Genomic DNA, 22,625 nt, shown 5'->3' with positions numbered 1-22,625 from the left:
GAAGGCGCCAAAGACCTGGCCCAAATTATTGCCACTGTGATTAACTCTTCGTTGTGTTATGGCCCTCCTAAAAAAAAAAAAAACGAGAACCTAACATACCGACATATTATAGCCCCATTACTACTGTCCCTTTCCTCTTAAAAATACTGGATAGAGTGGCCTATCTCCGAATCCAAAAACATTGGGAGGATAATAACCTACTTGGTCTCCAGCAATCTGGCTTCAGACCGAGACACGGTACAGAAACGGCCCTCTTGGACTTAAAAATCCAATTGGATGAAGCCAAACATAAAGGCAATTTGGCCATCCTTTTGCTGTTAGACCTTTCTGCAGCGTTTGAGCTTATCGATCAACAGATTCATACATAACATCTGACCACAGCCGCTGCCTTTTCCACTAATGCCTCTAACTGGATCCAATCGTTTCTCTCCAACCGGACTACCAGGGTCTTCGCACTGTCAGCTACAAATGCTCCAGTCCCCATCTGCTGTGGTGTACCACAGGGCTCGTGCGTCTCTCTGATGCTCTATAAAATCTTCACAAAGCTCCTCTTTGATCGTCTTGATAACATGGGTGTCACCTATACGAATTACGCAGATGACTCCAAGGTTCTCATTACGCTGACTGGTTGCTCTGAAAATGATTCCAAATTGATGAATGAAATCTACCTTGAAATCCAGGCGTGGATGGCGACCCACAGCCTGTGCCTCAATGATGAAAAGATGGAGCTCCTGACCATTGGATCCCAAGCACGTCTAAACAAACTTGACCCACGGTACATGTCCTTTAACATTGGCAAGAACACCATTAAAATTGCAAAGGAGGTCAAAACTTTAGGAGTCTATCTAAACTCTACTCTCTCACTTATAGAAACAAGTGAGTGCCGCTGGCTCAACAACTGCCTACACCAACAAACTGGTTAATGCTTTTAAATCATACATGTCCCCTAACAGCTTCATTACGTTAGCTAGGGCACTACTATTATCGAAGTTGGACTACTGTAACACTCTTTTCTTAGGCTCCTCTGAACGGAACCTTAATAGACTACAGGTCCTACAGAATAATGCCTTGAGATCAGCATTAAACATCCCTAGGTCTAACCATATCTCAAGCTTTAGACAGGATGCCCAATGGCTCCCTGTGCGCGACAGCATCTCGCTGCGCGCTAGAGGTTATCACTCATAATTGTTTGTCAAACTCTGCCCCTAAATATTTGTCAGACAAATTCTCTAGAAACCAACCAGACAGACCTACTAGATCTTTCTACTCACATTGCCTTAATATCTCGGGATACAAACTAAAAACGGCTGGAGGAGCCAGCTTCCCAGTTCTGTCTGCCAAATGCTGGAACTCTCTCCCTCTTACTATCAGAGCTGAACCTTCCTTCTGGTCTTTCAGAGCTAAAGTGAAGAACTGGCTGTCCGATAATAAACACTAATAGGCCCCAGGCCTATGGGGATTCTCCTTCATCCCCATTGAAAGGGCTCCGGGGTGCCCCATTTTTACCTCTGGGTTCCTGTGCTGGCATCCAATGCTAGTTCACATAGCTTGGTAAAAAGTGAAGTAGGCTCTTCTGGAGATTTCAGTAAAAAACTCATTGGACCTCATTACAAGTTTGGCGCCCGAAATCTGGTGTTGCTGTGATGGCGTTGACACCGGTTCCGTCACCGCATGGAGGTGGAAACAAGGTGGAATCATGGCTTGGCGGCCGCGCGCGTCAGCAAAGTGCGGAACCGGTGCCATCGCCAGTACGGTAACACTGATGCAGACAGATTTACTGTCAAAAATGCCTGCGGTACATCGGTATCCACCTCGTGCATGCTGGACATAGCGGAGGCTGAAACACTAGTGCCGGAAGTATCGGTATCGCGGAAACCGGAAAGAGAGCTGCGGCCATTACATGAATCACAATCCACTGTAATCCTCTGGTATCACAAGGCCCACAGCTACAGTGACAGCCAGGGTTGGAATGGCCCCTCCACCTTTCGGCCCGTGGCCGGGCCGAAATCGTCCCTGGGGATTGGGGGCTGGTTTCTGGCCATGCATGGGCCTGCTTTGAAAAAATATATATATTTTGAAAAAAACAAAATTTTGAAAAAAATATAGATATTTTTGAAAAAATAAATACCTGCAACAGTATAATTCATCAAAGCAAGGTAACACATGTTACCTTGCTTTGATGATTTATTTGCATACATGATGTGTGCAACATAAATTATGATGCATGCATCATTCACATGCTGCACAGCATGCAAAGTTGAGGGGCTAGGGCGGCCGCCGGGCCAGAGGGTGTCACTGTGCCGCCACTCCAGGGGGCACGGTGCCCACTGGAGTTGCTGTGCTATTATATTAGTGATAAATGTGTATTAGTGATATTAATGATAAAGAACCAATTTTAGAGTAGAATAAGCATCCATTTCGGACTATGTATTTTGCCTTTTGCAAGTTGCAGTAATAGCATGTTTTTTTCTGCCGTTGTCTCTGTTACGATCATCACAAGACATTCCATCTCGGTGTCCACTTGACAAAATCCTTGTTCCTAAAAGCTTCTGTACAGTGTACAAATATTTGACCATAGCACATCAAAAGGCCATTGACTTCATTGTGCCACATTGAATGCTTTGTTGTAATGTGTCTATCTTTCCCATCTCACTGGCATGCTGTTCAGGATGTTTGTTTGCATGTATAAGGTAATGAGTGCTCAGAGTATGCAATGTCCTGTGAGTGCGCTGATTTCCCTGTTTTGCCAACCTCTGAAGCCTGAAAATAGATGCATGCAGGCTTGACATGCGGTCAACTTTGCACCATACCTGCAGATTAACTTAACTGGTCTGCTGCTAAATCTCAGTTACTTGTTCAATGGTATGCACTACAGAATAATTGCTCATTTTACTTTAGCCAATATGATAGCTCAGTGGGTTGAGCGCTCGCTGCTGCGATGTGTGTGTGATCTGCAGATTTGAATCCCAGCAAGGACATCTCAGCCTTTCACCCTTCTTAGTTCGATAAATGACTACCAACACAGGTTGGGTGATATTGTATGCATATTTGTTCTATAAAAAAGAGCTTAAGCGTAAGTGCTATGCAATAACATATTATCATTTGGCCTTGGACGTCTGCTTCAATTCACAGTAATTTGACAATATGGATCTATACACACAGATATTAATGATACATATGGTGATCCATTCTTGTATGAAATGTATATCACATTAGTGAAATCATACCCATGTTTTTTGCAGTGTACTTAGGAACAATGCTATTTGATTCCACTTCCTGTTTTGTCAAGGGGTGAAAGGTTGTGTTTCATCACTTCCCGGGATGTCACTTTGGGGCGGGATCAAATGACATCACTTCCTGGGATGTCATCAGAGGTGAAGGGTTGTGAGGCGAGGGTGGGACACTTTTTTGAGGCAAGGGGTGGGCTACTTTTTTTTGGGTGCCCGGGCCTATTTCTTGTCCCAGTCTGACCCTGGTGAAAGCCTAAAAACACAGAGGAAGATGTCATCCAGGATCCCAGTGAGCTGGCAGCGGAAACCCGGCTTCAGTGAGAAGGAACTCACCATGCTTGTCGAGCACATAGTCGACAATGCAGGGGAGTTGTTCAGCGCAGACCAGAGGCGCACCACACAGTAGAGCCAAATGGTCATATGGCTTGAGGCTGCCCAGAAGGTATCAGCTGTGGGGTTGACCCCCTGTTCGGTAAAAGACTGCCACAAGAGGTGGGATGACCTGCGGCTGAGGGTGCGAAACATACTGGCAGCCCACAGACAGCAATGCAGTGCCACAGGAAGCGGACCACATTCCCCACTGAAGCCTCTACCGTGAAAGGAGAGGTGTAGCAGCGTGCTGCACCTCAAAGGAATAGAGGAAGTAGGTCGAGCCGAGGCAGGAGCAGTGACACCTGGTGAGGCCGGTAAGTACAGAAAGTTGAAAGACATGAATGTGAATCAAGGTATACCTGCCCCCCACCAGCAATGCAAAGAGCCACATATCACAGTCCCCATCAGGCCTAGTACACACAGTACCCCAATGTGCTCCCCCAGCAATGCACAGAGAGCCACATATCACAGTCCCCATCAGGCCTAGCACACCCAATACCCACATGTGCCCCCCAGCAATGCAGAGAGCCACATATCACAGCCCCCATCAAGCCTAGCACACCCAGTACCCACATGTGCCCCTCCAGCAATGCACAGAGAGCCACATATCGTAGTCCCCATCAGGCCCAGCACACTCAGTACCCCCATGGCACCCCGGTCAGCCAGATGGCATGCACCAAAGTGGAACCCCAGACACAAGCACACATGACTGCACACATCAATACATGTAACCTTATTTTGATGATGCTTGAGGAGTGCGTTGCATGTGATTGTACCATACACATCCTGTGACACCACTAACAGCATGCCTTACAATCCCCTACAGGAACGCCATCTGATATCGACGAAGGTGCTCAAGGGACGTCAAGGGGGACGTCAAGATGACAATTGCCATCCGGCGCAGGCACCTCCGAAACACGTGGTGCAACTACGGTCCAGGTGCACCACGCTCAGGAGACCACCACCCCTGCAGCGCAAGCAAACCTGAAGGCACCACTGGAAAATCCCCCTGCAGCGCCAGCAAACCTGTAGGCACCGCTGGAAAATCCCCAGGCAGCACCAGCAAACCTGCAGGCACCTCAGGAAAAACCCCTGCTGCCACTCCAAGTACACCTTCAAGTGCAGCAGCACCTCCAGACCTGCCTGAATCTGATGGTGCAGAAAGCACACAAAGCCATCATTCCAGTGAGGCACCAGGGTCAGGAAATGAGGGTTGCACCTCCACGTCGGATCAATTGGGCACATTCATCCCAATGGGCTTCCACAATGGGCTTCCAGAGTCCAATGCACTCGCCTATGCCATTGCTGCAGGAGTTGACCTCTCGCATGCAGCGCATAGAACAACGTCAGGACACGCTGGCCAGACTTGTGGAGCAACACCTGGAGGAATCAAGGCTCCAATGTGAGGAGTCGCGTTTGCAGTGGGAGAGCACCGAAAAGTCAGTCCGCAGGTTGTCACGTGCCATTGGCAAACATGTTTATGTCCAGAAGGGTACGTTCTATTCTGCACACTTGGGTCACACATTCCTGCAGAGACTGTTTGTTTGATGTCTCTATTCTTGATGTGCTGCTAGGCAACTACATGCCTCATTCATTGCAATTTACACAATGCTGTGTTCAGATGTAGTAGGTGCCTCATGGATTGTAAGGTGCTGGCAAGATCTGCATCAGGCAGACGCAGCCCACACGATTGTAGCGACTACTGCGTATTGCACGATGTGTAGCCATCGTGCACATGGGTGTAACTACTATTTAATCACCGGTGGAGATACTCGCTCCCACATGTTGGCATTGCATGTTGTGCCACTCCATGGCTAGGGTAGTTTTAAAATTAGCCAGGGTATGTATTCCTGTGACATGGCATACTGTTGCAGTGGTAAGCTGGGTGGTCTCTTGTGGTTGTCTATTGCCCCCCCACTACACAGAGGTCATGCATTGATAGTTCTACTCACCCAACAGCCAGGGACACTGTGGTGGTTGTCTATTGCCCCCCCACTACACAGATGTTATGCATTGGTAGTTCTACTCACACAACAGCCAGTGACACTACCTTCGGCAGGGGTGGGATCGCAGTCTGGATGTTAATGATGCTACTGATGTCTTCTGCCTCAGTGCTGCTTCTAACTCCACTGCTGCTTGCAGGTTCCCCATCCCAAGTGCTGCTAGGCTGACTGCCAGCATGGTTGGTTGGAAGGTGGGTTGGGTGTGGCCCTTATGTAGGTTCCCAGTGGCCTATGATGTGCAGCTGGCCTAATTGTGCACACCTGCGGCCTGTTGCAGCTCAACTGGCACTGTTTAACACCTAGTCCGCGGTGCCGGTATTACAGTCGCAGTCTTCACGGAGCTAACACCATTTTTATGGCGGTTTTTCTGTGTACGTAGCACTCGTAATGTACCCAGTATTATGCCGTCCCAGTAATTTGGGTAGCTCCGGTGAGTCGTCCCGATGTTTGCAGTCACAGTTCTATGGGTGCGGTAGCACCGTAGGGGTCACTTTGCGGTGATGGTCTTTCCGCCAATGCGGGTCAGAATGTGCCGGGCCGGAAAACGGTGCCGTACGGTTCTACCGGCACCATTGATTCCGGACCGTCAGACTTGTAATGAAGGCCATTGAGATATTTGCATACCCACAATACTTTGCATGCAAAAATAATATTACAAGCCTCACCATGATACAATAGGTAGTATAAGAAAATGTCATGAATCCCGATACACAATTATTTTGATCCCCTCCCATGATATTGCTGACTAAGGTTATATAAAGGTTCAGTGAAACCTACTGTGTATGCCCAGTAGAACTATGGAAACTTAGAAAGTATTCAGATTGCCTGAAAAGCTTTAAAGTTCTAAATATAAGTTGCCTTAATGCAATGTATGCAGAGTGTTAGGAATAAGTCTATGCCCATAATCCTCTGCAGGATAAGCAAATTCTATCTCTGTGTTTATATCTCTTACATGGTAATGTTTGTAACGCTGCATAATACGTTGGACGAACGCCAGCCCACGTGTGGCGACAGCTGGTTATGTGACCACATTTGACGAGGTGTGGAGTGAGAAGAATAAAAGGCAGACTCTGCCAGACCGTTGAATTGTGTGGGTGTCCTTATTGTTGGCACGTGTGTGCCGTCCCTGAGAAGAGGTATGAAATTGGTGATGAGGCAAGAAGCCGTCCTCGTGTGTGCCTTGCAAAGCACAACACAGCGTAGCCCACATACACAGAGCATTTTGTGAAAGAGGCCGCCTCCGAAGGACTTGCTGAAGTCGTATCGACTGCCTGCCCAAGAGGAAGAAGCTGCAGCACTGGGAGCGCCTGCTCATTGACACCCGAAGAGCCTACAGCAGTGCTGCAATACAAGGTGTTACTCGCCAGCTGCAAAATATTGGAAACACACAGCTCATACACATGGCACAACACAACCCATACTCCAGGAATACACTGTCTCTCCTGAAGGGCGCAGGAAGAACTGCAAAACGCCACACTGCCCAGATTACCGTACATTCACGAGGTGAGGAGAGCAAGGAAGCAGAAAATAGGCCCATACAGGGATTTCCACATAGCTCTGGAGCCCTGGACTGCCAGAATTAGGTGCATTATAGTGCTGCCACATGTCCCATGCGGCCAGGAGGAGCTGACAAACTCCTCCAGAGCACATCCAAGTGACCTGAGAATAAAAGTAAAACAATAAATACAAAAATAAATAAATAAGGAAAGGAACACAAGGGATTTCGAAGATGGCTGGCCAGATGCAGCCCCTGCAGCTCTAGCACAGCAAGTGAGGGATCTCCTTCCCCACACCCACATTGCTCCTGCTTGACATGATGGATACCACAAACCTGGGCCCCAGATGGTCCTGGTGGATCAGAGAATTTGAAGTGTACCTAGAAGCGCTAGACCCGCAGGATGCCAAGCGTGTGAAAGTGCTGCTAACGAAGGACCAGAAGTGAGAGTCATCATATTTGAACTGCCCAAGGATGTCGACTACACATATCTGGAACTGAAACATATACTGAATGAACACTTAGCGATCCACAAAAAAGTAGATTACAAACGTCACATATTTCACACACACAATGCAGTTACAAGGTGAAACAATGGACAAGTTTGGGACACGACTAAGGGCCGAAGTTAAACATTGTGATTTTCATTCGAATGAGGAGGCTATCAGATCACAGATTATTGCAGGATGTGAGTCAGTGACTTTCAAGAAGAAACTACTGCAAAACAAAAACACCCTTGCTGAGATCCTGCTCTTAGGCATGACGACCGCAGCTCTAGAAGACCAATTCTCCACCATGAACATGCACCACATCACACCACGACCTCGATTAAAGAAGAACCACTGAACAAATGAGTGACACAGTGTACACCGGCAAAGGAGGTAAAGACAGAAAAACGCCATTGTTGCCGTTGCGGGTATGACTTTCTACAGGAGGGCACATGCCAAGCGACCATTTCAGGTACATGTGCCGTGCTCCTAAGACAACCCGATCAAATCATGCAGATTTCAAAACTCACAGATACAAGTGACTGCCTCGAAAACCAAGAGATGACCGACACAGACAAACAGAAAAAAGGTACTACGCTTGTGAATAACGCAACACCAGATCGAAATGCTCCCCATCCCTGGAATCACGTTGGTAAGGGAGACGATGGATACACCACCTGCGCACAGCTATTTCATTGACAAGTAAGGCAGGCACTCAATAGAGCTCTGGGAGAAGAAGTAGGGGTTACCTGTATGCTCTAGGCAACCACACAGCCACCGCCCAAAGCCCAACACTGCCACTCACAATACAGAATAGAACATACGACTTTCTAATAGACTCCGGAGCAACAGAGAATGTAATGCCAGAAACAGAATTCTGAAAATTGACACAGCCACCTCGACTAAAGAAAGTCCAGGTAGACATATTTGCCTACGGAGCTAAACAACCCCTACCCTTGTAAGGGGCTTTCACAACGTCCTGCTCCCACAAAGACAAGTCTGATCGCATCACCGTCCAAGTCATAGATGCAGAAACAACGTGCGGGTGTATCTTTAGCTTCCAATCGTCCATTCACATGGGGCTCATAAACATCCTCTACCACCTCATGGCTGGGAAATACATGTCACCAGCATTCAAAATCGAAGCCACTTTCCCGTCACTATTCAGAGGGATCGGAAAACTGAAAGGGTGCAAGATACGGCTGCACATTGACCCAATGGTCAAGCCAGCAGCCCAACACTACCGGGGCATACCTTTCAATATCTAACACCAGGTTGAAAGGGAACTGCAGGCACTCATGGAGACAGACATGAACGAACCAGCCACAGGACCCACTCCATGGGTCTCGCCCATAGTACCAGTACCTAAGAAGGGCCCTGAGGGACACATACTTCTCTTCATACACAAGTGAGTCCCCAACTAGGCCATATGAAGAGAACACCACCAATCTCCACGCATCACTGATATGATGCACGTATTGAATGGCGCCAAGTTATTTTCCAGGCTAGACTTAAACAAGGGATACCGCCAGGTCGAACTGAACGAAGAATTCCAATTTATCACAACATTTACGTCACACTTGGGACTAGTCCGATATAAGAGACTGAACTATGGTATCTGTTCAGCGGCAGAAACCTTGCAAGAAGAGATCAGGAAAGTAATATGTCACATACGGCACTGCATCAACTATAGCAATGACTTCCTCATATTCGGGAGATCTCAAGAATCCCATGATGCCACCTTGTTAAGAGTTTGCAAGGCATTAGATGAGGCCAACCTGACACGCAACAAAGAGAAATGTGTGTTCAACAAGTCCCTGCTGAAAGATTTTGGACATATTTTTTCAGAACGGGGCATAGAACCGGACCATGACAAAATCAAGGCCCTAACTGAAGGCCCAGGCACTTCCAATTTAGCGCAGGTCTGCTTCTTTTTGGGGCTAGCAAGTTATTACACACAAGACCTCCCTGACTTGGCCACCACCAGTGCCCCACTGAGGACCCTGACGAAAAAGGTCCACAAGTTCTCATGTGAACCCACATGCCAGGAAGCCTTTGCAAGATCCAGCGGGACATTGGTGTGCATGTCATACTTCGACCCCAACCTGTACACTGAAGTGACTGCAATATCTGTAGGGTTAGGCGCTGTATTAGCGCAACACCCCAGAAGTAACCATGCCCCGAGAAAGATTGTATCATACTCCAGCAAAGGTTTGTCGGACACTGAACAACGCTATTCACAGGCTGAAAAGCAGAGCCTCACTGCTGTGTGTGCTTGCAAACATTTTCACTTGTTTCTGAATGGCAAGCCTTTCACCATCATTACGGACCATCAAGCTCTGATCACGATATATGGCAAACCGACAGCTCAGATGCCACACCGTATTGCCCAGTGGGGCCTGCGCTTAAAAGAATACCATTTCAATATCATCCACAAACCAGGTAAAGAAGCCAATCAAGCAGACTTCTTGGACCGCCACCCGCGAACGAGCCCGCAATCGTTCAGCGACCATACCGATAGCTATGTCAACTATGTTGTCCATCATGCTAGACCATCTATGATTACACTGGAAGAACTAAGGCAGAGAATGTCAGAGGACTCGATGTTGGAACTGGTTGCATCCTGCATTTGCAACGGGAGGTGGCGAACTACAGAGAGTACAGCAGCGTCTAACCCAGCGATCAATGGGAAGTTCCTGAGGACGCTAACAGCGAGGAATCGTTTCTACCGAAAGACAGCTAAGAAGGAAACTCTGGTCCCCGATCATGGACAACATGATCTAGAGCAAGCTCAATTCCAGTCATATCTTTCTCAGCCTACAGCCACACACATTCCAACAACCCTTGCAGACGATACCTCTCCCAGACCTAATCTGGGAGAAAGTGGCCATAGGCTTTTTGGACCCCTTCGAACAGGCAATTACATCCTGGTAGCACTAGATGAGCACTCAAGCTACCCAGAGTTTGAAGTTCCACTGTCCACTGCTGCCACATCTATGATCTCCGCACTTGACTGGATTTTCTCAATTTATGGCATCCCAATGTATTAACAACCCCGTTCACGAGTCATGACTTCAAGGACTTTGCACAATACTTGGGGTTCCACCCCTCTGTGGCCACAGGCGAATGGTGCTGTGGAATGTTTTACAGCCAACGTCAAAATAGCAGTGAGGTTTTCCAACATCAGACACATGCCCTTGGAACAGACAATCTACCAGCTCCTACGCGACCACTACAACACGCCACAAAGCTCCACAGGAGCATGCCCGTCCGAATTAATGTTTGGCCGTTCTGTGCATGCAAGGATCCCACACAACTCACACAAGATGAGGACCAATGATAGTGAACAGGACATCAGATGAAATGATGGGGAAGCGAAAGAGAAAATTAGGGTGTAAGCAGACCACAACCACAGAGCCCAAGCATCAGACATTCAGGTAGGAGAGAGCGTCTTAGTAAAACAACCCATCACTCACAAAGGAATAACGCTCTTCGACCCACTGCCACTGGTCGTGACGAGCAGGGGGGACCATGGTCACCGCTACACGTGCAGACAAAAGAATAACACAAAATGCCTCCTTCTTCAGGAGGGTAAAGAAGAGCACACAAAATGCAAGAGAAGGAAGTGAATATGAAGAAAAAAAACATGAAGAGTCGGAATGCACAGGCGACGAGGAAGAGTCCGGAAATTAGCGGATCACTGATTGAGAAGGAGAACAGGGAAAAGAATGCCGAAGACCTGAAGGGCAACCCCACAGGATCATAAAACGCCTGAAGAGATGGATAGAAGAAATGGACTAAAACAGTGTTATTTTGGGGGGAGGTCTAACATCGCACCATGAGCTGGATGAGACGCCAGCCCACATGCGGCTACAGCTGGTCATGTGATCACAGTTGACGAGGTGGGGAGTGAGAAGGATAAAAGGCAGATTCTGCCAGACCATTAACCTGTGTGGGTGTCCTCATTGTTTGAAGCGTTGGCACGTGTGTGCCGTCCCTGAGGAGGGACATCACAATCTTGTTATTGCTAAATCAGGAGAGTCTGAGAATGCAATTTGCCTACCCAAAATCTGCAGAGAGCAAATAAATAGGTTTGTAAAACCACTCTTGAATAGTGGCAGTAAAGCAAACAGGGCTAGGCCTGAATATCAAGATTAGTTAATTTAATATAGCTTTCTTTTTTTTTTTCAAAATCTTCTTTTTATTTTTCATTTATGGCATTGCAAGTACAAAACAACAAAAACAATAAGAACAGAGAAAGCTAGTGCATGGCAGTATATGTTAAGGTGCGGTCACGGCAGTAAATAAAGGTTGCGTGCGAACACTGGGGTATTTTTGATCAAGGGTCAGTCCTCTGGTGGCTTAACTGCTCCCCTCCCGCCTGCCAGTTAAGTCAATGTTTCGAGCACCATCTGAGGGCTAGGGGTTTACGCACTGTCCCTGGGAACTGTTCTCTGTAGTCAAAAAAGGGGGACCAGGGGTTGTGAAATTTCCCACAGTTGTATCCCAGCACTTTTCCCACCACATTGCGATTGCTGGACCCTTTGGGGATTTCCAATGGTAGGCAATGGTGATCTTTGCCGCCGTGAGGAGGTGGGTAATCAACTCAGATATGTATCCAGTTAGCGGGAGCGCCCGTCTCTTGTGTCACCTAATAGGACAATGCCTGGTCCCAGAGGATCGCGAGGCCCGTGTTTTGTCTGGTGAATTCCAATACTTCCCACCAAAATCTGTCCGATTTCGGGCATGACCACCATAAGTGGAAAAGCAAGCCTACGGCTCCACAATTTCTCCAGCAGGAAGTCGATATTGCTGGGTTGCCTCGGCTCAGGATTTCTGGGGTAAGGTAACAGCTATGGCATACTTTTATGGAGAGCCCTCCCTTTTCGTGATGCATCTTTAACTTTTATGTGTACAGGCCCATTCTGGCTCCTCTCCTCTTCCCCCAGTGCTCTGCCCAAGTCCCTCTCCCATTTGAGCATGTATTTCTCCTTCCTAGCGGAGTCCCCTATCTAAAAGCCTATAGAGAGTGGAGATCTTCCCCTTGGGGGCAGTGGTGGTTAGGGTGCGTTCTGAAGCATTGAGTTCCCTGCCTCCTTTCAGTTTCATTTTATGCTGTGACATCCAGTGTCTAAGTTGCGTGCATCTGAATCTCTCCGCTTCTGTGATGCAGAACTTTTCCTTGCATTCTTCGAAAGAGAGGGGGACCCCATTTTTGAAGAAATCCGCTATTCGGTTGACGCCACCAGTTTTCCACTCCCAGAACCCCGCCGCCTTCAGCCCAGGTGTGAAGCCCCAGATTGGGGAGAGGGGTCCTAAGGAATCCCTGATCCCCAAGCAACTAGCTACCTTCTGCCAGCTCTGTATTGTGTTCGTAGTGGCGGTTAGAGGGGCCCACATCGGATGATTGTCAGCCTGCTTAAGATGAGGAAGTGTGGATGGTGGGACCGGGCTTCATCCCACCTCTATTCGCTTTCAGCGCTGTGGAATCACTGTTTCCTGCCATATAAAGGCATAAGAAAGCTGGCCCGCCAGGCAGTATCTAGTAATGTCTGGGACCCTTAGGCCCCCTATGGGAGTTCCGCAGAGCATGACCCTTTTCATCACTCTTGGCTTTTTCCCTGCCCAGGGCTTCGAATTCCTTCGTGGGGACTGGTACAGATAGTGACAGACAGTGGTATAGGAACCTGGGGACTAGGTTCATTTTAAGGGCAGTGACCTTCCCAAACCAGGAAACCTCTTGTTTGTGCCACCGCTTGAAGTCTGACTTTAGCTCCCTGAACAGATTTGGGAAGTTGGTCACCCTGAGTTACCTGGGGGCAACCAGACGTGGACTCTCTGCTCACTGTGCTCAGAGAGGCACAGCTTCACCTCACTGATGAGGCCCAACAAGGCTGAAACACGTTTATGGGGTTGCTGTTGGTACTCTTGTTCAGAGAGGAATTGCCATAGCATTTCGGGTCTGGACTGCCCATGAGGGCGGGACAAAGAATAATATGCAAATGGATATTTCCCATCTGTGAAAGATACAGTGAGCAAAAAGCGTGTGCTGCAAACTCTCATCTCAGAACAGGTTATCATGCCATGTTCTTCCTGGAGAGGAGCGCCTGCTGCCTTTTTCAAAATATTTGCAAGGAACTTGGGGTTGGTCACCATGAGTTACCTGGGGCAACCAGTAGTGGACTCCCTGCTCACTGTGCTCAGAGAGGCACAGCTTCACCTCACTGATGAGGCCCAACAAGGCTGAAACACGTATATGGGGTTGCTGTTGGTACTCTTGTTCAGTGAGGAATTGCCATAGCATTTCGGTGCTGGACTGCCCATGTGGGCGGGACAAAGACTGATATGCAAATGGATATTTCCCAACTGTGAAAGGTACAGTGAGTAAAAAGCGTGTGCTGCAAACTCTCATCTCAGAACAGGTTATCATGCCATGTTCTTTCTGGAGAGGAGAGTCTGCTACCTTTTTAGACAGATTTGGGAAGTTGACTTGGTATACCTTGTCAATTCTATTCGGGATTTGCACACCCAGGTATGTAATATGGCTTCCCACACATGTAATTGGTCCGCCGCTTGCAAATGTTTCCCTCCGTCTGCAGGAGATGTTTACCACTAGGGCGCTGGATTTTGAGAAGTTTACCTTCTAGCCCGAGGCCTCACCAAACCTCTGTATCTCGCGCCACAATTCCCCTAGGGAGGAGTCCAAGTTTGTGATTGAGAGCAGCACGTTGTCTACTTACAAATATATTTTATAATAATCACCCCAATTCCCATCCCCTGAATAGTTGAGTTAAAGCGGATTCTAGGGGTGAATGGCTCCATTGACAGGGTAATGAGTGGGGATAAGGGGCATTCCTGGCGGGAGCCACGGGTGATCGGCAGCTTCTGTGAGCGGACACCATTCACCCTTAGGTTCGTGCTCGGGGAGTGGTAGTTACCCAAGACCCATTTCGTGAATTTAGGGCAAAAGCCAAAGTATGTCAGGGTTTTACCCACATAGCCCCAGTCGAGTAGATCAAATGCTTTATGCGCCTCAGTCAGATGACGCCCAATTCTTTTCCATCTCTACTGGCACATTCAATTAAATTTGGGATACGTCTGATATTGTCATGTGTAGCGTATCCGGGGATGAACCCCGTTTAGTCTGGGTGAATCGGTTTAGGTACGATTTTCGCCAGCCAGGTTGCTAAGATCTTCGAGAAGATTTTTGCATCGTTATTCATTAACGTAATTGGTCTATATGAGCTACAAAGCTCTGGGTCTTTACCCGGTTTTGGGATCATCACCATTAAAGAATCCCCCGTAGTCGGTGTTATGCCACCTGATTCTGGGAAGGAGTTAAATAGGGTAACCAGGTGCTGGGCGAGAGTGTGTGGGTATATTTTATAGAATCATGTAGTACACCTGGGGCTGCGTTTTTAGAGAGGCTATCGTGTTTGTTATTTCCTCAAGCGAGATCCGGACCTCAAGGGGGTCAGTTAATTCCTGCCAGGTTTCTCCCTGTGTGGGCCACTGCCAAATATTGCTGTTGCCCGGTGCCTAATATAGGGTCCCCAGTTATTACTGTGTTATGGTGTTTTGTCATCGCTGCTAACTTATCCCCTTCCATTGCCAAGAGCGCACAATTAGCTCCCCTTAGCAGGCGAATATTGTTCCACAAGTGTATTTTCTTTGTCTTACTAAGGGCTGATTTGCTTTATTGCTATTTGTGTAGTAAAACTGTTTTGTGTATGCCAAGGGTCAGGCTGATTTGTCAGCTAGGTGCATTTCTAGTTTGGATTTCGCCTTTCCCAGGTCTACCCGTGATTTGTTAGATCGGGTGAATCGAGTGCTCTTACGTATTTCTTGCAGCTCAGTTACCCTCTTTCCAGGCTGTAATTGCTACATTCTCCCGAACCTATTGTGAGCTGCTGTTTTTGCTATTAATTCCCCTCTTATAACTGCTTTCATGGCGTTCCAAATCACCGGAAGGGGGTGCCCTTCTAACAGATTTTTGTTTGATAGTTGCGTAAAGCGCTAGCAATGTCCTACCTAATTACTAGGTCCTGCAGCAGGGAATCTTGTAGCTTACATGGTCTCGGAGCACGGGCGGGAAGGCCTGTCACCCGAATACTAGTGAGCACAGGTGCGTGGTCTGAGATGATCCTCGGTAATATATCCACTCGCCCTAGGTATGGAAAAGGTGCGCTAGACATGAGAATCAGGTCAATTCCGGATAGGCCCTTGTGGCCGTGCGAGTAAAACATGTAGTCACGTGCCTTATCGTTGAATAAGCTCCAGATGTCTACAACCTCTACCTCCCTGAGGAACTCAGCGAAACCTACTGCCTTTGCATAATCCTCATGTGCGGGTGTGAAAGGGTTAACCCGGAGAAGGTGAGCCCTGAGGGAACAAGCAGCAAAACAAGTCATCGTGGCAGGGAAGGGGTGCGTGGATAGCTGCAGGAGAGGGATCCCTGGGAATTGATAGACGAGTGCTATAACAAACCCCAAGTGAGCAGCAAGATGTGAGGGGGCTTTCATCTAATGCTGTTTTTGGTTTGTTGCAGACAGTGTGTAAGGAGGAGGAGGAAGGAACCTATGGATGGGCATATTGAAGCCTGCGACGACCAAAGAGTTTGAGGAAGAGAAAACAGTTAAATTTGATTCAGCCACGTTAGGCTGAGAGAAAGAAAGCTACCGCGTTGGGTAGCGTTTCAGCTGGAGTAGCTGGAGAGAGTTAAGTTTATGAAACAGTTGTTACGAGAGACCAAGTTCGTAGCTGCAAAAGCTCGGGTTTGGGGGTTTGGAGTCAGCGGCCTGCGAGGAAAAGTAACACCAGTTTGAACATACGCGGCAAGCTGCCGGGAATGAAGAGAGTGCTGAGCGTCTTATCTCAGAGGTGAAAGGAACGGAAACTGACACGATTGAAAGCCACTAGAGGAAACGCTCAGGCGGCCGAAGGAAACCGAACCCAAGCGATCTGCGAGTAGACTGCTGCTGAGTTAGAATGGACTGAAGCTGACACGATTGGGCCGTTATCTTTGTAACGCTGTGGATATTAACCCGGAGCAGAGAAAAAAGTGAAATTGACATTGACACGCTTGCTCAGGGAGCTGCGTTGAATAGGCGGATCTGTGTATATATATATATATATATATATATATATATATATATATATATATATATATGTAAAGAGCAATCAGACAGAGTGGGAGAGAAGCGGCCATGAGGCAGTAGTAAAATTGACTTTCCTGAAAGCTGGGTTATAGAACTTCATGAAAGCACACAAGAGATAAATAAACAGAGGAGAATATATGCCGAAAGGGGAAATACTGTCTCCACATTCAGTGAGGCCGAAACTCTGTACTGGATATTAAATTAAGTGTTCCAGATTTCTTTATTTCTACCACCTATACCGAATAAAACTCCTGAGTGACTGAAGAAGGTCCAATACTCACCCTAGACTTCAAGTTAAAAGACAATAGTGACTCCATTACCCCAGAACCAGGGGCGTTGCTAGGGGGGGGCTAAGGGGGCTATAGCCCCTGATCTTTTGGTTGTAGCCCTGGATAGAATCTCAGGAGCTACAGCCAAAAGACTAGCTAGCCCCCAGTCCCAACAGTTCTGACATCAGCTTAGCCCCAGGTCTTTTCCAGACCTAGCAACTCCCCTGCCCAGAACTCATAATCTGCGGATTGGAACAAAAGAATAAATGTTCTCCTAAGTTCACCAATACTGGTGAGTTGTCATTATTCCTCCACTCCGTAATTGTGACAGTGGGCTTTAGTGTTTTATCATTATCTGGATTCGGGACTATGTTGAAATTCCCTCCTATCATGTGACGGCCCTCGGCGAACGCTACTATGTTAGGGGTAATGGTGTTCAGAAAACAGGCTTGCATGCTGTACGGGCAGTAAATCAAAGCCAATGTGAGGGGCCGCTCATATGAGTGCCCTTTGATGTACCTTCCATGGGATCCCGCTTCACCTTAACCCTTGTAAGCGGCACTTCCTCACTAAGTAGAATCACCACCCCTCTTTTCTTTTCCCCAGCCTTGGCAAAGAAGCTTTTCGGAAATCTGTTAGATTTCACTCACTTTTCATCTAAGGCAAGGATGTGTGTCTCCTGAAGACAGACAATGTCCACCTCCAGTTCTGCCAATCTGCATGTTACTGATTTTCGCTTCCCTGGGAAATTGAGGCTCTGGACATTCCATGTCACCATAATTAGCTCTTTATCAGGGTGCCAGACACAGGTGTGTAATAGAAGGTTAAGTGTATGCCCCATGGACGTTATCCTCCCTTGCGAGCACCAGGTGAGCTGATACAAAATGCTTGGTATATACTGGTCTGCTACTTGTGTTGTTATCTGAGATGCAGCTCTCTCAAACCCGCCCCCCTTTTATCCCTCTCCCTCCCTCGCCAAACCAAAAAGGATATAACAAGCACGTGAGCATAGCTGGTGTGCACTGGGGCTACTAGAACCAGCCTCGGCAACCAAACTTAACTATGTTAGAAACAGATTCTTTAGGTGGCATCCCTTCATCCCAGACTCTGCGTCTCCCACTCACAGCACCAGGAGATCGTGGCAGCACATTTCAAGTAAGGCTCTCCCGAGGCCTCATCATGTATCTCATTTAGTGTCCTGTTTGCCGCTGCCGGAGAGTTCGATAATGCAGCTCAGACCCACCCCATAGTGGGAACATATCTGCGCCAACCCCAGTGAGGGGCAGTGGGTTCAAGACTCTGAGGATATGTTGTCTCTGCGAGGTGAGCCCTTCAGTTTTCACCTTCGGATTACCCTTGTCAAGAGCGCAGTAGGCTTCTCCTTTGAACCCCGGCTCGCTGTAGGCTCTTCATCGCTCCCCTCACTTGTGGCTGCTGGGTTCAGCAGCTTCTCCACCTCTTCCATGGTTCGTATTTGCCAATGTCTGCCCTCAGCAATAAAGAGTAGCACTGTGGGAAAGTCCCACCTGTATGCTTCATACCTCTCCTTCAGCCAGTCGGTTGATGTTTTTTTTAGGCCTTTTCTTTTCATAAGTGTGGTGGAGGCAAGGTCTTGGTACAGGGCTACCAACACATCCCTGAACTGGAACCGGGGAGAGTCTCTGGCCCTTCTCATTAGTTCCTCCTTGATTTTATCAAAATTCACCCTTGCTAGGAAGTCTGGCGGAGAAGGTAGTGATTGCCCCAGACTCAGAAACTGAAGATGGTATGCCCCTCAGGCGGACGTTGTTACGACGAGATCAGTTTTTGGCATCCTCTTGCTTTATTTCTAGTGCCTTGCATCTGACTCCAAGTGCTGCGATCTTATCAGTGCCTTCACTGATCTCATAGCTCTGTTCGCACAGTGCTGATTCCACCCCGGCCGTTCTGCCTTTGACCTCCTCTAGTCCCCTATCTAATCCTGTGATCTTATTCAGGAGCTCCTCTGTGCCTTTTTGTTATTCTATTGTCATCGCTGCTAAGAGGTCCTGCAAGTCGGATTTGGTAACGGATTGCATTTATTGCTCAGTGGGTGTTGCGACTGCCCCGGCATGTATCAGAGCCTCCACTCGCTTCCCCTTCTTGGGTTTCTCCGCTGCACCTGACGTCAGTAGAGTGGAGATGTCTGCGTGTTTGGAGGCTTACTGGATTTAGCCCTGTCACTTTATGTGGGGCGGGCGTTATCCCCTGTCGAGTAGCGAGTCTAAGAGGTTATGGTTGACCCCCAGAATCCACCTCCCCACGCTTATGTGATTGGGTTTTGCAAGATCCTAATCGACTGAGTTGTCCAGGGAGAGTGTCGCTGATGGTTCAACATGGCAGCGTGTGAGTATGGGTATTTACTCCACTACTGTGGTGCTTTTATGAGGCCGCCAAATGTAGGGCTTGCCCACGTCCCCTGGGGTTGCCAACTGCTGGGGAGAACTTTGCGCTGTGTCTTCTGTAAAGGCTCAGAGGGTGGGAACTGGCATAATCATCCAGGGCAGGCTAGCCCTCAAGACCTACAATTCACTTAGATGAGGAAACCTTCTGCACATTGCTTATTGGCATGTCTTATGCAGTTACACAGTGCAAGTGTTTGGGTCCTTTTTTGACTCAAGACCTGCAATTCACTTAGGTGAGGAAACCTTATGCACAGTGCTGATTGGCATATCTTATCCAGTTGTTGGCACTTGTCCCTTTCACAGCTCTATATTCAGGTTACATTCACAACGCTGAGGCTAGGAGATCATAGGTGTGTTGGGGGACTACTGAATGAGCTACACGCTCATTTCACGTCTCCTTTCCTATGTCACCAGACGCCACCATGGAATCAGATGCTGGTTAGGCAGATAGGCCCGAGAGGAGCTTGCCTCCCTCACTGGGTTCTGGAGGTATCCTCTGTTGCTGCTTAGCTCTTCGCACCCCTCCTCCCCACCGGCGTGGGCAGCGTTATGGGTGCAGGAGCCTCCAGCGCGGCAGCGTCTCCTGCTGTGATGGTGCCCCCGGACCAGAAAGGACGGTCGGGGGAGGGGCCTAAGCCTCCCACGGTGCCACAGGGGAGATGTAGGATCATCAGTGTCAGGGGTCCCAGGTGATAGCCAGCAGGGGGGATGTAGATCCGCTAGTGTCGGAGGTCCGAGGCAGTCATCCGGAGTGCTCCTGCGGTCTCGGTCCTCGTTGCTCTTTTCGGGAATGAGCCACCATTTTGCTGCAGCCTGCTGTTGGTACAGCCGCGGTCGCAGAGCTCAGGTTCTGCAGAATGTGGATGCTGTTTCACCACCCGACTCCTGATGCATTCTCCAGAGTCCCAGGGAAGTTTACCATTGTTTCGGGCACAGATGCCGCCACATTTCCTGTGGCTGCCGGTCTAGGTCCTGGATCTTCCGAGGAGCCATGATTCACACTTCGCATCCTATCCAGGCCCCTTAATTTAGCTTTCTTAACATTGACAGCAAATGGCAAGTAACTGATGTGGCTTGTGCCTTATGAACGATTGAGAAGGTGTAATTGGGTGCAGTGATATTGCTTTTCTGAGTCCCAGAGGGAAGCTGGGCAGGGGTACACACATACGAGTCAGGAAAACAAGCATGCATGCATGCATGCTGGCTGCACAAATCACAAAATGCACCATTCAGCGAAGGTTGCATGATCAGAGAGGGGAGAGCCAGTTGCCTGGAAACCCGCCAGACAGAGTGCCGGCTTCTCCATGAACTTGGCAGGCATAGTACTGGGTTAGGAAGCATCCATGACACTTTTATCAGTCCCTAACATGGAGAGCCTGGATAGGACACAAACCAAACCATTTGAAACGTCCATTCACCTGGGGCTAAGAAGGGAAGGGGGGAGAGTATACCGACTTGGTCAAACAAGGCCTGGGTAAGTCAGGGGCAGGGAGACACCAGAAGAAACAAGCCAGCTAATTAGAACACCTATGTCCACAACCACCTTATTACCCACAATATAAAAGGGGGCCAGATTTCCACAAGCTCTGTGGGGAAGAGGACTACATTCCTGGGAGGTGGTGTTACAGAGAGAGCGCAAGGCTGGAGAGAGTTTGGAGGAGGAGGAGGAGAGAGCAAGGTGAGGAGGGAGAGGGTGGGTAGTAAAGGAGAGCAAGAGGTGCAAGAGTGAGGGCAGGAGGAGGAGCAATAACTGGAGCAGGAGGCCAAAGGCTGAAGTGTACAATCTAGGAGGGTAATCTGAGAGCAAAGCCTTGGGGGTTAGCTTCACACGACCACATGGTTCTAATTACCAGGTGGAGAGACTTGGTTAAAGCAGAATGTGTGTGGTAGATCAGGGAAGAGTAGCTGACAGGGACTAGTCAGAGAGTGCTAGGAAGATTTCTAAAGAGCCAGGGGAGCTATATCCTCTGTAGGTTGGTGAGCGAGTTGGGGTTGCTATATACCATAACATTGGAAGAGCGAGCGAGGCTATATATATCCTCAGGCCTAGCAATAACAGAACAGAAAGTGTGAGGATTCAGACTAGGGTGGCAGTAAGTGTGCCATCAGCATTCCCCCAAGTCCCTCAGATAGGGAGCGGGAACATTCTATGCATACCGACCCACGTAGGGAGGTGGAATACCTACTCAAGTTGCCCCAGATGGCACAACAAAGCTCAGGGAACCTGCAGGACAGGAAGAAGATCTATGCAACGGCCTATTCCAAACCTCTGTGGACACAAGGGGTCCAACCACTAGGTGCCATGTACTGTTCCAGGATTTTACCCCACCAAACACAGCATTAACCAGCGACTTGGAAGACCAGACCACACCAGAACTAAAGAATTGCATTGGAACCCTTTTACTCCCTGAAATTGTGAATGACTTTGTTGAACACTATCCAAAGGGAGCCCCTTAGGCATTTTTCTTTTTAGAATAGTTTCTGGGCTTTTGGACTCAGGACCATATGTTTGGCTAGAGCAGGGCATACACTGTATTGTTTGGCTGAGCCTGGTGCTGTTTCTAATCTGAGAACCATGACTCTTTTTGTTCGAGCTCCCTGGGGCGGGTAGGAATTCTTACACTTCGCATACCTTTTAATAAAACTGTGAACCTTGTATGTCTTGTGTGTGATTTTTGGACTTATTTGCGATACCATCCACATCTGCGAAGCAGCCTCCTTTCTTCCATTCAGGGAACTCTGAAAGACCTCGCTATTCCTTCAAACCTAGACAGACATGGTCCTTCCTCCCCTCGCTCCCTTTTGTCCAACCATATCAGGGAGAAGGCCGGGGGGAAGGCCTTTCTCCCTTTCTGCAGCTCTCTGCTGCTCGACGGTGTGGGATGGTGCCCCCGCCCCACTTCACAAGGTAAGTCTCTCACTTCAAGCAAGAGCGTCAAGCTATGGGGAAATCATGTTTCAGTCACAAGGGCTGTCTCCTACACTCCACTACCCCCACCGTTCTGTGCGAGAAATCGCAAATCTGCCCGTGCACCCGGTCAGCCCAGCCCCTCTTCTACGCTCTTAACTCCTACCACCGCAACCTGCGGTTGGGAGTCAGATGCGCGCAAAGCGTTCACCGCTCTCAAAGTAAGGCCACCAGTTATTGCGGTGTATGCGCACCCTTCACCAATGCTACCCCCATCAT

At 48.5% G+C, this 22,625-nt stretch overlaps 1 protein-coding gene across 2 annotated transcripts in view; it reads left to right on the top strand.

Moving 5' to 3' along the window:
- LOC138569960 (protein lifeguard 1-like) overlaps nucleotides 1-22,625 on the top strand; it is a 969,207-nt gene that overhangs the window by 745,850 nt on the left and 200,732 nt on the right. The gene's annotated exons all lie outside the window — the stretch shown is intronic.

Source organism: Ambystoma mexicanum, chromosome 2q, assembly GCF_040938575.1.
Source record: "Ambystoma mexicanum isolate Mex_15411 chromosome 2q, UKY_AmexF1_1, whole genome shotgun sequence".
In the NCBI taxonomy this organism is placed as follows: Eukaryota; Metazoa; Chordata; class Amphibia; order Caudata; family Ambystomatidae; genus Ambystoma; species Ambystoma mexicanum.
The sequence above is the reverse complement of the archived record's forward strand: the minus strand, read 5'-3'. Positions and strand labels throughout refer to the sequence as shown.